The 15,090-nt window shown below is 47.1% G+C and overlaps 1 protein-coding gene across 1 annotated transcript in view; it reads right to left on the reverse strand.

Annotated features, from left to right (window-relative positions):
- cnksr2a (connector enhancer of kinase suppressor of Ras 2a) overlaps positions 1–15,090 on the reverse strand; it is a 799,210-nt gene that overhangs the window by 581,169 nt on the left and 202,951 nt on the right. The window lies entirely within an intron of this gene.

The raw sequence follows: 15,090 nt of genomic DNA on the forward strand, positions 1-15,090 counted from the left end.
TGCCACATAAAAGGTTACTGCACAAGATAAAATTGCACGGGTTTGGGGGTGATATATTAGCATGGATTGAGGATTGGCTAACTAACAGAAAATAGAGAGTTGGGATAAATGGGTCAGCTTCCAGTTGGCAAACAGTAACTCGTGGGGTGCCACAGGGATCGGTGCTGGGGCCTCAACTATTTACAATCTATATTAATGATTTGGATGAAGGGACCGAGTGTAATGTAGCCAAGTTTGCTGATGATACAAAGATGGGTGGGAAAGCAAATTGTGAGGGGGACACAAAGAATCTGGAAAGGGATATCGACAGGCTAAGTGAGTGGGCAAACATTTGGCAGATGAAGTACAATGTGGGAACGTGTGAGGTTATCCACTTTGGCAGGAAAAATTGAAAAAGCAAATTATTATTTAAATGGAGAGAGAGATTACAAAATGCTGCAGTACAGAGGGACTTGGTGGTCCTTGTGCATGAAACACAAAGTTAATATGCAGGTACAGCAAGTAATCAGGAAAGCAAATGGAATGTTGGCTTTTATTGTAAGAGGGATAGAGTATAAAAGCAGAGAAGTCCTGCTACAACTGTACAGGGTATTGGTGAGGCTACACCTAGGGCCCTAACTTGGTGGAAGCTAAGTTCCGCCCAAGTGCCACACAAAGGACCACCAAGATACCCGACAGTACTTTGGGAGGGAGTTTTGTAAAAAAAAAAGTCCTTGAAAGACCAACCGGTAGCATAAAGGGGACTTGCGCCGCGAATCTGGGCGGCAACTCCCAATCTCAGCGGCAAATGTCACCGAGGATCGAGTCGGACTCAGGGAATGGGGAGCACATAAAAATAACAATTTACACAAAAAAAACACTGGAAAACCTTCAGGGGACCCCATTCACATAAATCACTGAAAAAAAAATAAGTTGATGAACCTCTTTTTGCAAGCCTTCATACTTACCTTTGAGTTCAGACCTGCCTCCACGCAGCGGTCCTTCCCCCTGCTGCCGCCGACTCCCACCCACACCAAACTGGCAGCTCGGCGAGCGGGAGGTCACGTACGCGTCTTGCACGCTAGCGGCCATCAGCGGGCGGTTCCCAGCGGTCCTCCCCTCCCGCCAGCGGGAGGCCTAGTGGAAACTGGCAGCAAGGGGAGACTGCCGAAAAAACTCGGTGGCAGCGGGCAGTAAGGCCACCAAGTTCGGGCCCCCAGTGTACTGCGTACACTTTTGGTCTCCGTATTTAAGCAGGGATATCCTTGCATTGGAGGTAGTCTAGAGAAGATTCACTCGGTTGATTCTTGAGATGAAGCGGTTGACTTATGAAGAAAGGTTGGGCCGATACTCATTGGAGTTTAGAAGAATGAGAGATGATCTTATTGAAACATATAAGATACTGCGGGGGCTCGACAAGGTAAATGCAGAGAAGATGTTTCCACTCGTGGGAGAATCTCGAACTAGGGAGCATAGTTTCAGAAAAAGGGGTCGCCCATTTAGAACTGAGATGAAGAGGAATTTCTTCTCTCAGAGGGTTGTAAATCTGTGGAATTCTCTGCCCCAGAGAGCTGTGGAGGCTGAGTCATTGAATATATTTAAGGTGGAGAGAGACAGATTTTTGAGCGATAAGGGAGTGAAGGGTTATGAGGAGCGGGCAGGAAAGTGGAGAAGAATCCAAGATCAGATCAGCCATGACCTTATTAAATGGCGGAGCAGGCTCGAGGGGCCAAATGGCCTACTCCTGCTCCTATTTCTTATGTTCTTATGTTCTTAAACCAAAGGAGAAAGTATGGATTTCACTAAAGCCCTGATATGTATAGTTCTATAACTTTTCCTAACATAAAAATATTTTAAGACTGTGGAGAAAGTTTCATTTATATATTGTCACAAAAAGCCCTGAGCAGAGCTGTTATAAATTACATTAATAAAGTCATGCACTAAAGAGAGATCATTAGAGAGACCATTAACAATAAGATTTAGGCAAAGTGTTTCAGTTAATTGGAACATTTGTTTTGCCCAGCAATATTTCAATACTAATTCCTCAAGTTACTGAAAAGATGCATGCTCTACTGGGCTCTGTATTGGATGTATAAACAAATAAATTTGTGAAATGCAACACAAACTATTTATTGGTAAAAGGAAAAGTCTGGATTTTCATATGAAAGGATTTTGATTTTAGGAAGATTACTAACTTGAATATGACTGAAGACGTATAAATGTAGAATATGTTAGTGCCTTGAATGACTAGTGTTTGATAAACTAACGTCTCTGTAAAATACTTATGCTCCTTACCCACAAGGTCATAACTGTAATTTTATCCATTTATGTAGAATTCAAAATCTGTGTATATCATTTTATCATATGTTAGCCAAGACAGTTCACTGTTCTAGTCAAAACTTTAGTCGCCATTTGATCATTGAAAGCAATCAATTAGCTAACTTCTCACATTTCATTTAACTTGATATTCATCTGTCAATATTATTGTACTATTACTCTGTACAGAAAAATCAATACCACTGTAGTTACCGACAGGAACAATGGTCACATCATTACCTGCATCAGCAACCTTCATACAATTTTTTTCAAAGGTTTATCCATTTTAGAAAACTCAATAAAAGCAAGGTTAAACAAAACTAATTGACAAATATAGAATAAGGTTGAAAACTATTAAACAGAAAATCACAACATAAGACAAAAAAATCTAATACTGTTAGCCAGAATTTTGGATTTATAATTTATTTCCCTTGAACATAATTAACCACCAGAAGATCCGCAGCAGTGACCTCCACACTCACTGCACTCCCGTCAACCAAGTAGTATAGCCTTGCAGAATTTACTCTTAATTTTATGATGATGAAATTTAGATAAGCTAATTTTAAGTGGAACTTCTGAAGTATTTTGTTTTGGTGCCTGGATTAAAGTAACATACTGTCTTGTGATACAGACACACACCCACATTTCTGAGGGGCATTCAGCCCAACCACCATCCAAATGGAAAACAATAGTTACTGAAAGAAATTATATGCTTTTGAAATGTTGGATACATGGAAAGCTTGCAAATATTTAAAAAAAATAAAGAACTTGCATTTATATAACGCTGATCACTGGGAGGGAGTTAACTAGGAGGGAGCGAGAAAACGGAATTATAGACCGGTCAGCCTGACCTCAGTAGTGGGTAAAATGATGGAATCAATTATTAAGGATGTCATAGCAGCGCATTTGGAAAGAGGTGATACGATAGGTCCAAGTCAGCATGGATTTGTGAAAGGGAAATCATGCTTGACAAATCTTCTGGAATTTTTTGAGGATGTTTCCAGTAGAGTGGACAAGAGAGAACCAGTTGATGTGGTATATTTGGACTTTCAGAAGGCTTTCGACAAGGTCCCACACAAGAGATTAATGTGCAAAGTTAAAGCACATGGGATTGGGGGTAGTGTGCTGACATGGATTGAGAACTGGTTGTCAGACAGGAAGCAAAGAGTAGGAGTAAATGGGTACTTTTCAGAATGGCAGGCAGTGACTAGTGGGGTACTGCAAGGTTCTGTGCTGGGGCCCCAGCTGTTTACACTGTACATTAATGATTTAGACGAGGGGATTAAATGTAGTATCTCCAAATCTGCGGATGACACTAAGTTGGGTGGCAGTGTGAGCTGCGAGGAGGATGCTATGAGGCTGCAGAGTGACTTGGATAGGTTAGGTGAGTAGGCAAATACATGACAGATGAAGTATAATGTGGATAAATGTGACGTTATCCACTTTGGTGGTAAAAACAGAGGGACAGACTATTATCTGAATGGTGACAGATTAGGAAAAGGGGAGGTGCAACGAGACCTGGGTGTCATGGTACATCAGTCATTGAAGGTTGGCATGCAGGTACAGCAGGCGGTTAAGAAAGCAAATGGCATGTTGGCCTTCATAGCGAGGGGATTTGAATACAGGGGCAAGGAGGTGTTGCTACAGTTGTACAGGGCCTTGATGAGGCCACACCTGGAGTATTGTGTACAGTTTTGGTCTCCGAACTTGAGGAAGGACATTCTTGCTATTGAGGGAGTGCAGCGAAGGTTCACCAGACTGATTCCCGGGATGGCAGGACTGACCTATCAAGAAAGACTGGATCAACTGGGCTTGTATTCACTGGAGTTCAGAAGAATGAGAGGGGACCTCAGAGAAAAGTTTAAAATTCTGATGGGTTCAGACAGGTTAGATGCAGGAAGAATGTTCCCAATGTTGGGGAAGTCCAGAACCAGGGGTCACAGTCTAAGGATAAGGGGTAAGCCATTTAGGACCGAGATGAGGAGAAACTTCTTCACCCAGAGGGCCCAAGTTTCCACAAGAAAAAAACCGGGCGCCCCTCCGAGCTGGGCGCCCGTTTTTCGCGCCTAAAAAATTCCTCGGTATTCTGCACCTACTTACAGGTCCTCTGGCCCTTGGCGCAGTCAGCACGAGCTGTGGGGGGGGCGGAGCCAGGTACCGGCGCTGAAAACAGTGCCGGGACCTCTGCACATGCGCGCTACAGTCGGCACGCAAGTGCAGTAGCTCCAGGCGCCGAACTGTGTGGGAGGGGCCCGAAACATGCAGCCCCTAGCCCTGGCCCAATGGCCTCACTGGGGCTCCTCCCGCGGCCAGCTCCTGCTCCCCGCCTGACCAGACCCGACACTTGCTCCCGCCGCCCCCCCCCGCCGACCAGACCCGACCCGACACCCGCTCCGACCCGACACTCGCTCCCCCCCACCACCCCGAGACCCGCTCCCCCCGCACCGACCCGAGACCCGACACCCGCTCCCCCCCCGCCCCCGACTGACCCGACCCGCGCTCCTGTTCCCCGACCCGACGCCCCCCTCTCCCTCTCCCTCCCTCCCCCTCCCTCCCTCCCCCTCCCTCCCCCTCCCCCTCCCTCCCCCTCCCCTCCCTCCCTCTCCCTCTCCCTCTCCCTCCCTCTCTCTCTCTCTCTCTCTCTCTCTCTCTCTCTCCCGCTCAGCGGCACGAACGGCTGCAGAATTCTCCCTGGCTGAAGCACTTTCACACAGGTAGGAAGATGGTTTATTTAATCTTTTCGTGGCTTATAAATGTTTATTCAGGTTGGATTTATTTGTATAATATTTGTATAAGTATAAATAAGGATTTATTGTCGAATTTAATGAGTTCCCTTCCCCCCCCTCTCCCCCCCCTCGTTCTGGACGCCTAATTTGTAACCTGCGCCTGATTTTTTAATGTGTAGAACAGGTTTTTTCAGTTCTATAAAAATCTTCACTGGCTCCATTCTACTTTAGTTTGGATTACATTTTCACTGTGGAAACTTTCAAATCAGGTGTCAGTGGCCGGACACGCCCCCTTTTGAAGAAAAAATTCTGTTCTAAACTAGAACTGTTCTACCTGACTTGAACTGCAGAAAAAAAAATGTGGAGAATTGCGATTTCTAAAATAGTCCGTTCTCCACCAGTTGCTCCTAAAAATCAGGCGCGAATCATGTGGCAACTTGGGCCCAGAGAGTGGTGAACCTGTGGAATTCTCTACCACAGAAAGTTGTTGAAGCCAATTCACTCAATATATTCAAAAAGGAGTTAGATGAAGTCCTTACTACTAGGGGGATCAAGGGGTATGGCGAGAAAGCAGGAATGGGGTACTGAAGTTGCATGTTCAGCCATGAACTCATTGAATGGCGGTGCAGGCTAGAAGGGCCGAATGGCCTACTCCTGCACCTATTTTCTATGTTTCTATGTTTCTATCACATTCTCAAGCCGGAATTTTACTGGCACTGTGAGTACAAGTTTGGAGGCGGGTCAGCTGTCAAAATGGCAGTGATTGACAGTGGGGCAGAAGTCTGCTTTCAGCCCGCCTCCATGTCAGTTTCCCAAGTGCCGGGTCTGCCTGCTCTTCACAGATCCGACACCAAGCGGTGGGACAGCCAAATGAAGTCGTTAAAGGTATTTTAAAAGCATTTTTACTCGGTATTTACCATGTCTCCAGCTTTTTTACGAAGTTCCCGGCACTCGGGAATCACGTCAGGTAAGTATGTCAGGTTCTCAATGACACTCCATTGCTGTGAATAGTTGACAGCTACAAACGTGGTATAAAAGCTATCAATTCACAGCTGTTCACTTACCAATCTTAGAAGCTGCAGCCTTCAGGATTTGGAATACACATTTCTGCTTTATGGAGGTTTGAAGTGTTTGGAGTGAAATCTTTATCCACTATCATCTCCTTGGAGCAACCTCTCTCATCATTGACAAATCGCTTGTCATCTCAACTTCACCTGCCATCTATTCCATCAGCATCAGTGCCCTTGAAAAAAATCTCACCTTGGTCCTCAGATTCCCACCAGGATCATCCCCAACACCATCACCACCAGCAGCAACAACAATAGCACCAAACTTCTCCGCAATCATCTAATGCTGTACAGGACAAAGGGCAGCAGCACCTGACCACATTGCTGCCTGGGAGGCCAGGGATTACCTCACCATGGTTACATTTACTTCACTGATGCTGTGCACCCTGACTGCCACATGATGCGCAAGGTTGGCACCACCCCACACCAACACCATAAAGCATTCCTACAATGCCAAGCCATTCTTTTCACATTCATCACCATGGGGGGGGGGCGCGCGGGTGATGCTACTGTTATGTCTCACTATTCACTGCAACTCACTAAGCCAATTCCAAAGGAACACACAGATCTGTCCAAGGTGGCAAAGTATTGAAAATAAAGATTTCAATGTTTGACAACACATCAACATAAACTTTACATGAACATTCAGTAAAAGACCCAAGTGCTTACCCTTGTGTGTTGTTAATTGGTATGATCAGACAAGGATGAGGGTGCGAGTGAGGGGTGGCTAGTGAGATGGGGAAGTGATAATATAGAGAGAGAGAGAGGGGGATGGGTGGAGGTGCAAGGGAAGTTGCTGAGAGTAAGGATGTGCAGGAGTAGGGTCGGAAGGCAGAGTGATGGGGATGTGATCAGTGGCACAGCAGGATGAGGTTGAGTGTGGCTTTACAGTAATGTTTCGTGATCTACTGAGATCATTGAAAGGTTTGTGCCACTGCAGCCTGGTCCTCCTGACGACATCGCTGCTTGTGCCCTCCTCTGAATATGCAACCTGGCTGCGTTGCTGCCCTGGGCAGGTCTCTTTCGCCCTGCGTGCTGTGACTCCCTTCAGAAGCATATGGAGGGAATCATGAGAGAGCCTGGGTGCAGCCGTGCACCTCGGTGCAGTGCTGGTCAGTGTTTGCAGCACCTCACTGTCAAAATGAATGTGGACATGGTCCCTTTAAGGAAACTGGCTGATGACATCATCAGACCCGCTTCCTTTTAATTGGTCAGGAACCTCGCAGGGTGTCCTGAAAAAGCCCAATCAGGGGAAAGTCGTGTGAGTAGTTGACATGTAGCCAGCAGCGGAGTTCGCATCCACACCCGATGTCGCCCGCCTCTCTCCAGACCCAGCAGGGAAAAAAAAAATCGAGCCCTCAGAGTCTCTCAACTAACATTACAAAAAATGAATTACTCTTTGAATAGCAATCACTGTTGTTATGTAGGCAAATGGTCACGAAGGGCTGTTGTTGAGACCGAGCTAATTGATCTGCAAGCCAGCTGCTGGAAGCAAACAAAACCTGTCCAAATATTGGAAGTCTGGATTTCATAACCTGGGGTAGATTCTTCCAGTTCCGGTGCTGGAATGCCAGAACTAGAGGGCCCACATACAATACAATCCGTGGGCTCTATCACATAGTTCAGGTTAGTCCTTGTTTTGTGTTCAGGTGAGCTACCGACCTGGACTGTGCCAACTACCACAGGACTTTGCAACTTGCACTTAGATACTCTCTGAACATTCATCAAAGTTTGTATTTCTTCATGCCCTTTTTTTACGCTCTTCCTTTCCTGTTGAAGCCGTGTAAATGTTTTAATTACAAAAACAGAAAAGCTGGAAACACTCAGCAGGTCAGGCAGCATCCACGAAGAGAGAAACAGCGGTTCAGGTCTGTGACCCTTCGTCAGAACTGGAAAAGTTAGGGATGTAACAGATTTTAACCAGGTGCAGAGGCAGGGAAAGGGGGGAGGGAAGGAAAGAACAAAAGGGAAGGTCTGTGATCGGGTGGAAGGCAGGAGGGATTAAATGTTGCAAATGGGGATGGCAGAATCAGAAACAGCTGCTGCATCAAAAAAATAGGGGCAGGGGTTATGGTCTGAAATTGTTGAACTCGATGTGTCCAGAAAGCTGTAAAGTGCCTAATTGAAAGAGGAGGCTCTGTTCCTTGAGTTTACGTTGAGCTTCGTTGGAACAGTGTAAGAAGCTGAGAACGGAGAGATCAGAGTGGGAGTGGAGCGGTGGGGAGAATTAAAGTGACAGGGGACCGGAAGCTCGGGGTCACACTTACAGACTGAACGGAGGTGTTTCACAAAGTGGTCCTCCAATCTGCGTTTGGTCTCCCCAATGTAGAGGAGTCCACATCATGAGCAGCGAACAGTGTGCAGGTGTTGCGTAGAAAATCCGGAGTTCCGGAATCCGGACCGATCGGTGGCAGTGTCGTCCGGAATCCGTAAAATGTTCCGGAATTCGGACTCGCGACCCTGCCAACTTCAGGGCCCCGCCACTGCCCTTACCTCGGGACCTCCTCGCTGGCCCGCCCGAACACCTCCACCATGACAGGGCCCTTTCCAAACACCTCGGCGGTGGGGCCCCACCCGAACAGCTCCGCAGCGGGGAACCCACCCCCTCCCCTTTCTGACGTTCCGAAATCTGGAAATACCCAAACCTGGGCTCGAGTGTTTCCGGATTCATGACATCAGAAAGACGATCGAAAGTCCGGAAAAGTTCGGAATCCGGAATGGCCTCAGTCCCTGTAATGTATGTATGCCTGGGTTTACCTGCCACCAGGGGACACCACCGTTGGAGCCACAGACACACATGTTCAGACCTTGTCTCTAAAGAAAACCTCCATGTTTAATCCTCACTTTGAGAGCTAATAAAGTAGAGTCAGGTCACACCTGATTGAATTCACGGTACTAAGCCTATTGAGTTATTGCATAAGCAACAGTCCCGAGGGTTCTGGATTTTCGACGCTGCACCTGTACTAAATTGCAATTAGTACAAATAAATCACCGTTTCACCTAGGAGGTGTGTTTGGGGCCCTGGATGGTGGGAAGGGAGGAGGTAAAAGGGCAGGTGTTGCATCTCCTGCGCTTGCACGGGAAGGTGCTGTGGGAAGGGGAGGGACTCCTGGGGGTGATTAAGGAATGGACCAGGGTGTCGTGGAAGGAGCAGTCCCTTCGGAATGCTGAAAGGGGAGGGGAAGGGAAGATGTGTTTGGTGGTGGGATCACGCTGGAGGTGGTGGAAATGGTGGAAATGGTGGAAAATGATCCGTTGAATGTGGAGGCTGGTGGAGTTAAAGGTGAGGACAAAGGAACCCTGTCATGGTTCTGAGAGGGAGGGGAAGGGGTGAGAGCAGAAGTGCGGGAAATAGGACAGACATAGTCGAAAGCCATGTTAACCACAGTGGAGGGGAATTCTCGATTGAGGATAAAGGAAGATATACTAGTACTTCTGATATGTCTTAGACAAGCATGTAGTAAAGGCAGTGCATTTCTTGAGTTCTGACGAAGGGTCATCGACCTGAAACGTTTCTCCTGAATTGCTTATTGGATTTATTAGTGACTATCTTATTTATAACCCCTAGTTTTGGGCCCCGTACAAGGGGAAATATCTTCTCTACATCTCATTAGTCTTCATTCTAAAGGCTACATCACAAATGCAAGAATCACATTCAAAAACAGGTCATTTTCGGGTTGGCAGGCTGTATTTAATGGGGTGCCGCAAGAATCAGCTTGGGCCTCAGCTATTCATAATCTATATCAATGATTTGGATGAAGGGACCAAGTGTAATGTTTTCAAGTTTGCTGACGATACAAAGCTAGGAAGATGCAAAGAGGCTGCAAAGGGATATAGACAGGTTAGGTGAGTGGGCAAGAACATGGCAATGGAATATAATGAGGAGAAATGTGAAATTGTCTACTTTAGTAGGAAAAATAGGAAAGCAGAATATTTTTTAAATAGTGACAGATTGGGCATGTTGGTATTCAGAGGGACCTGGGTGTCCTTGTACATGAACCACTGAAAGTTAACAGACAGGTACAGCATAGAATTTGGAAAGCAAATGTATGTTAGCCTTTATTACAAAAGGTTTGGCGTATAAGAATAAAGAAGTCTTATTGCAATTCTATAGGGTCTTGGTGAGTTTACACCTGGAGCACTATGTACAATTTTGGTCTCCTTACCTTAGAAAGGATATACTTGCCTTAGAGGGATTGCAACAAAGGTTCACTAGACTGGTTCCTGGGATGGGGGGACTGCCCTATGAGTAGTGATTGAGGAGACTAGGTCTATATTCCCTAGAATTTAGAAGAATGAGAGGTGATCTCATTGAAATATATAAAATTGTTAAGGGCTTGACTGGGTAGATGCTGGGAGGATGTTTCCCCTGGCTGGGGTATCTATGGGCCCAAGTTTCGGCCTCAGTTGCTCCTGATTTTTTGGAGCAACTGGTGTAGGACGGAGTATCTTAGAAATTCAAATTCTCGGCATTTAGTTTGCTCCAGTTCTAGTCAGTTAGAACAGTTTCACTTTGGAACAGAATTTTTATTTCAAAAGGGGGCGTGTCCAGCCACTTACGCCTGTTTTCAAAGTTTCAGCAGTGAAAACTTACTCCAAACTAACTTAGAATGGAGTAAGTGAAGATTTTTGTACGCTCGAAAAAACCTTGTCTACACTTTAGAAAATCAGGCGTAAGTTACAAATATGGCGTAGGGAATGAGGGGGGGGGTTTAAAGGGAAGTTTACAAACATTAAACACTTCAGTTTTACAAATAAAGAAACATGATCAATAATAAATGATAAAAACATCAATAAATCAACCAATAAATCAATCAAAAAAAATTAGTAAGAAATAATATATATTTTTTAAATCAATAAATAAAACATTTTCTACTTACCGACTGCAGCACCGGGAGCCCTCCAACAGCATGCTGGGATGCCGCCCCCCCCCTCCCCCCCGCCCCGCCCCAGTGTGTCTCTGTCAGTGTCTCTATCTCTGTGTGTGTGTGTGTGTGTGTGTCTTTCACTCTCTGTCTGTCAGTGTCTGTGTTTCTGACAGCGAAGGGAGGGAGAGGAGGGGGGTAGAGGGAGAGGGGGGGGGGCAGGGGGAGGGGAGGGAGGGAGGGAGGCAGAGGGAGGGAAGGGATGGGGAGGGGGGGGGGAAAGAGAAGGAGAAGGAAGGGAGGAGGAGAGGGGGGGGAGAGGAGAAGGGGGGTAAGAGGAGAAGGGGGGGTAAGAGGAGAAGGGGGTAAGAGGAGAAGGGGGGTAAGAGGAGAAGGGGGGGTAAGAGGAGAAGGGGGGGTAAGAGGAGAAGGGGGGGGAAGAAGAGAAGGGGAAGGGGAGGGAGAGGAGAAGGGGGGGAAGAAGAGAAGGGGAAGGGGAGGGAGAGGAGAAGGGGGAGAAGAGGAGAAGGGGAAGGGCGGGAGAAGGGGAAGGGGGAAAGAGGAGAAGGGGGGAAGAAGAGAAGGGGAAGGGGAGGGAGAGGAGAAGGGGGAGGGAGGGAGAGGGGAAGGGAGGGAGAGGGGAAGGGAGGGAGAGGAGAAGGGGGGGAAAAGGAGAAAGGAGAAGGGGGGGAAAGGAGAAGGGGGGGAAAGGAGAAGGGGGGGAAAGGAGAAGGGGGGGGAAAAGGAGAAGGGGGGGGGGGAAAGGAGAAGGGGGGGGGAGGCTGAACGGGCCGGGCCCAAGACTTCAGGCAGGGCCCGGTCCCCAGCACCAGATTTACAGGTAGGTGGCGTTGGGTCGGGTCGGGTCCGGGGTCCGGAGCGCGGGTCGGGTCGTCTCCGGTCCAGGAGAGGGGGGGGGGGTGCGGTCGGGAGCATGGGTCGGAGGGGGGGGGGGGGGAGGGAGATGGAGGTCGGGTTGGTTCGGGTAGGGGGGGGAGGAAGGGAGCGCGGGTCAGTTCGTGTCGAGGGTGGTGGGGGGGGGGGGTGTGGTGGGAGGGAGGGAGGGAGGTTTGGGCCGGGGGGGGGGGCAGCACGGGTCGGGTCCAGTCCGGGGGGGGAGGGTCGGGTCCAGGGGCGGGGGGGAGGGGGGGGAGTCGAGTCAGGTTGGGTCGGGAGGAAGCAGGAGCTGGGCGTGGGAGGAGCCTTATGCACGCAGCCCCAGTGAGGCCATTCGGCCAGGGCTAGGGGCTGCGTGCTTCTGGCCCCTCCCACACAGTTTTGGGCGCCTGGAGCTACTGTCCATGCGCGCCCACTGTAGCGCACATGTGCAGAGGTCCCGGCACTGTTTTCAGCGCAGGGACCTATCTCTGCCCTCTACAGCTCGTGCTGCGCTGCGCCCGGCCCAAGAGGACCAGCAGGGAGCCGGAGAATCTGGAAGTTTTTTTTAGGCGCACTTTGTGGCGCGAAAAACAGGCGTCCAGTTTGGGGCTGCACCGTTCTAGGCGCGGCCCGATACTTGGGCCCATTACCAGGGGCCATTTAAGACTGAGTTGAGGAGAAATGTCTTTACTCAAAGGGTTGTGAATCTTTGAAATTCTCTACCCCAGAGGGGTGTTTATGCTTAATCACTGAATATATTCAAGACAGGAATTGATAGTCCTTTTTGGATACTAAGGGAATCAAAGGATTTGGGTATAGTGGGGGAAGGTGGAGTTGAGTGAATGGCAGAGCAGGCTCGAAGGGCCAAATGGCCTACACCTGCTCCTACTTCTTATGTTCTTAAAATCTGGAAGTGTTTTGTGGTCCCAGCAATCACTGTGCTGAATGTAAGAGATTTAGGACTGAGAGCAGGAGAAACCTTTTTTTAACATAGAGGATTGTCAGGCTGTGGAATTCCCTACCAGAGTTAGCAGAGACCATTTAAGAATATTTTAAATAGGTGGTTGAAGGCAAGCGGAATAAATCATTGAGAGTAGAGCCGACACGAGATTAGGACTGCACCTCACGTGGAAGATCAGAGACTGCTTAGACCAAATGACCTGTTATTGTGTTTCTATATAAAAGAAAAGTACTAAAAGAATGAAAATTAAATAGTAATATGAGTGCCACTTTAAAAGCTCTATCAAACATGTATCTTTCTTTAGTTCACTCAGATGAGCTAGCAGAGCGCACAATGCATTCAAGAACAGCAACTTGCATTTACATCGCACCTTTAATGTAGAAGAACAGCCCAAATGCTTTACAGAGATGTAATCAGAAATCAATGGACACCGAGCCAAAGAATATTAGGATGGTCAAATCAGAACTGAGAGATTATGGGGGAGAAATTGGGTGCATTTGCGCAAATGCCTTTGTGACCGGGCATGGCACTGACATCGACTCCCGCCATATTGAGCTGGAGTTTAGCGGTGGTGCTCCAGTGTTGCACCCTGATCTCCTGCGTCCGGAGATCGTGATGTCATCACGGTGCGCATCGCCCCGGTAATGCCCCGGACCTGAAATTCACCTCCACCCCCTCCTGCAGCAGCGCTGGGCGAAAACACCAACAGCTGCAGGAGGCGTGGGCTGCCAGCTGCTACGGAGATAATGATTAACGGCGAGGTTGCTGAGGTAAGTAATAAAAGATATACCTTTCTTGTTGCCATTTTTTTCGCGGGTTCCTGCCCACGATCATTCAGCCCAGCACTCTGCTCAAGTGCCAGGCTGCTCCCTTGCTGGTGTAGGTAGGTCCCCTTCATATTGCAGAGCCTGCAGCGATGGCCCTTCCCTTTAAGGGAGGGAAGTGCCCTTTGAACGCAGCAGTGCTGCACGGCCCAATGGGCAGTGCTGCTTCCGTTGATTTAGTGCTCCACTTCTTTCTTGGAGCACAAACGGCAAATGTTTTTAAAGTTTGAAGTTGCCGGAGCTAACTTTTCAATCTTTAAAAAAATTTGCACTCCAAACGGGGCAATGGTGAATTTCACCCCCTGTATGTTTATATGCATCTGCTGTCCACTATCTGTAGGACTGAAATTATATTCCAAATATCCTAAATCATCAATCAAATTTTAAAAAGAAATGCCACATTTGCAGATACGTCCTCACCTTTACCAAGCCTATAACGTATGACGTTAGGTGCACACTTGTCGATTTTGCTATCCTTGTGGTTTATGGTGTTTAATCTGTATCAAGATAAAACATCCCTTTCTTTGACCTCTCTCGAGGTCATGTTCCATCTACTACAGCCACTCATCTGCTTTCTCCGCATCACCTTGGCTTAAACTTTTCAATCTTTGTGGTTTATAGTTTCCTTCCTCACTTGCCACTGACTGCTGACTATGTGCGGCATAACACTGTGATCGCATCGTACCACATTTGTGATCTCATCCTCTGCTGTTACGTTGTAAGGGTCCACAGAAAGATGGAGATTTCTGTTTCTCTAAATAGATAACTTACCTCAGTATAACCAATGAATATATTCCATAGGTTCCAGTGGTAAACTCCAGGGGACGGAACCAAACAAAGCTCACTACATTTGTGACCATCTCCCATGTTTGTATGTTCAGTGGCACTTTGCAACCTGAATCACTCAGTTACTTCTGATGACACCATTCTAAATGAGACAGCACAGAGCAAGAGGAACACCACAGTTTATCAAACTGTCCCTATAGAATTTACTTGCTATAATTGCATCCTTTTTAAACTTAAAGTCATACTGTAATGATTATTCATAGCATTTTCACCACCATGGATTTTTTTTTTACTAGCAGCTGTAACAATCTTCATGAATATAAAATTACTCTGGCACAATACAAATGCATGATGGGATAAGCTGGCTGCTAGGAGGCCCAATGGTGGAACTGCTGTCCTAAGACAGAGTAGGTCAATAAAACCAATCAATATTTATGAAAACACTCTGATAAAGCACTTTTAACAGGGTTGTCCAGCAGAATTGTGACATCAAATCACTAACTATTTCAATTATTCAGACTTATTCTGGATATAAAATTACAGTGGTTTTAGAGATTTTATTTATTGAAAATCAGCTCTTTTAAACAGCTCCTCTAGAACCTTATACAATTAAAGTTATCTCTAGATCAGCAAAATCTTACTTTTGTACTGTACCCACAAAGACATAAAAATAAATAATAATTAAAA

The sequence above is a fragment of the Pristiophorus japonicus genome, chromosome 11 (assembly GCF_044704955.1).
Source record: "Pristiophorus japonicus isolate sPriJap1 chromosome 11, sPriJap1.hap1, whole genome shotgun sequence".
Taxonomy (NCBI): domain Eukaryota; kingdom Metazoa; phylum Chordata; class Chondrichthyes; family Pristiophoridae; genus Pristiophorus; species Pristiophorus japonicus.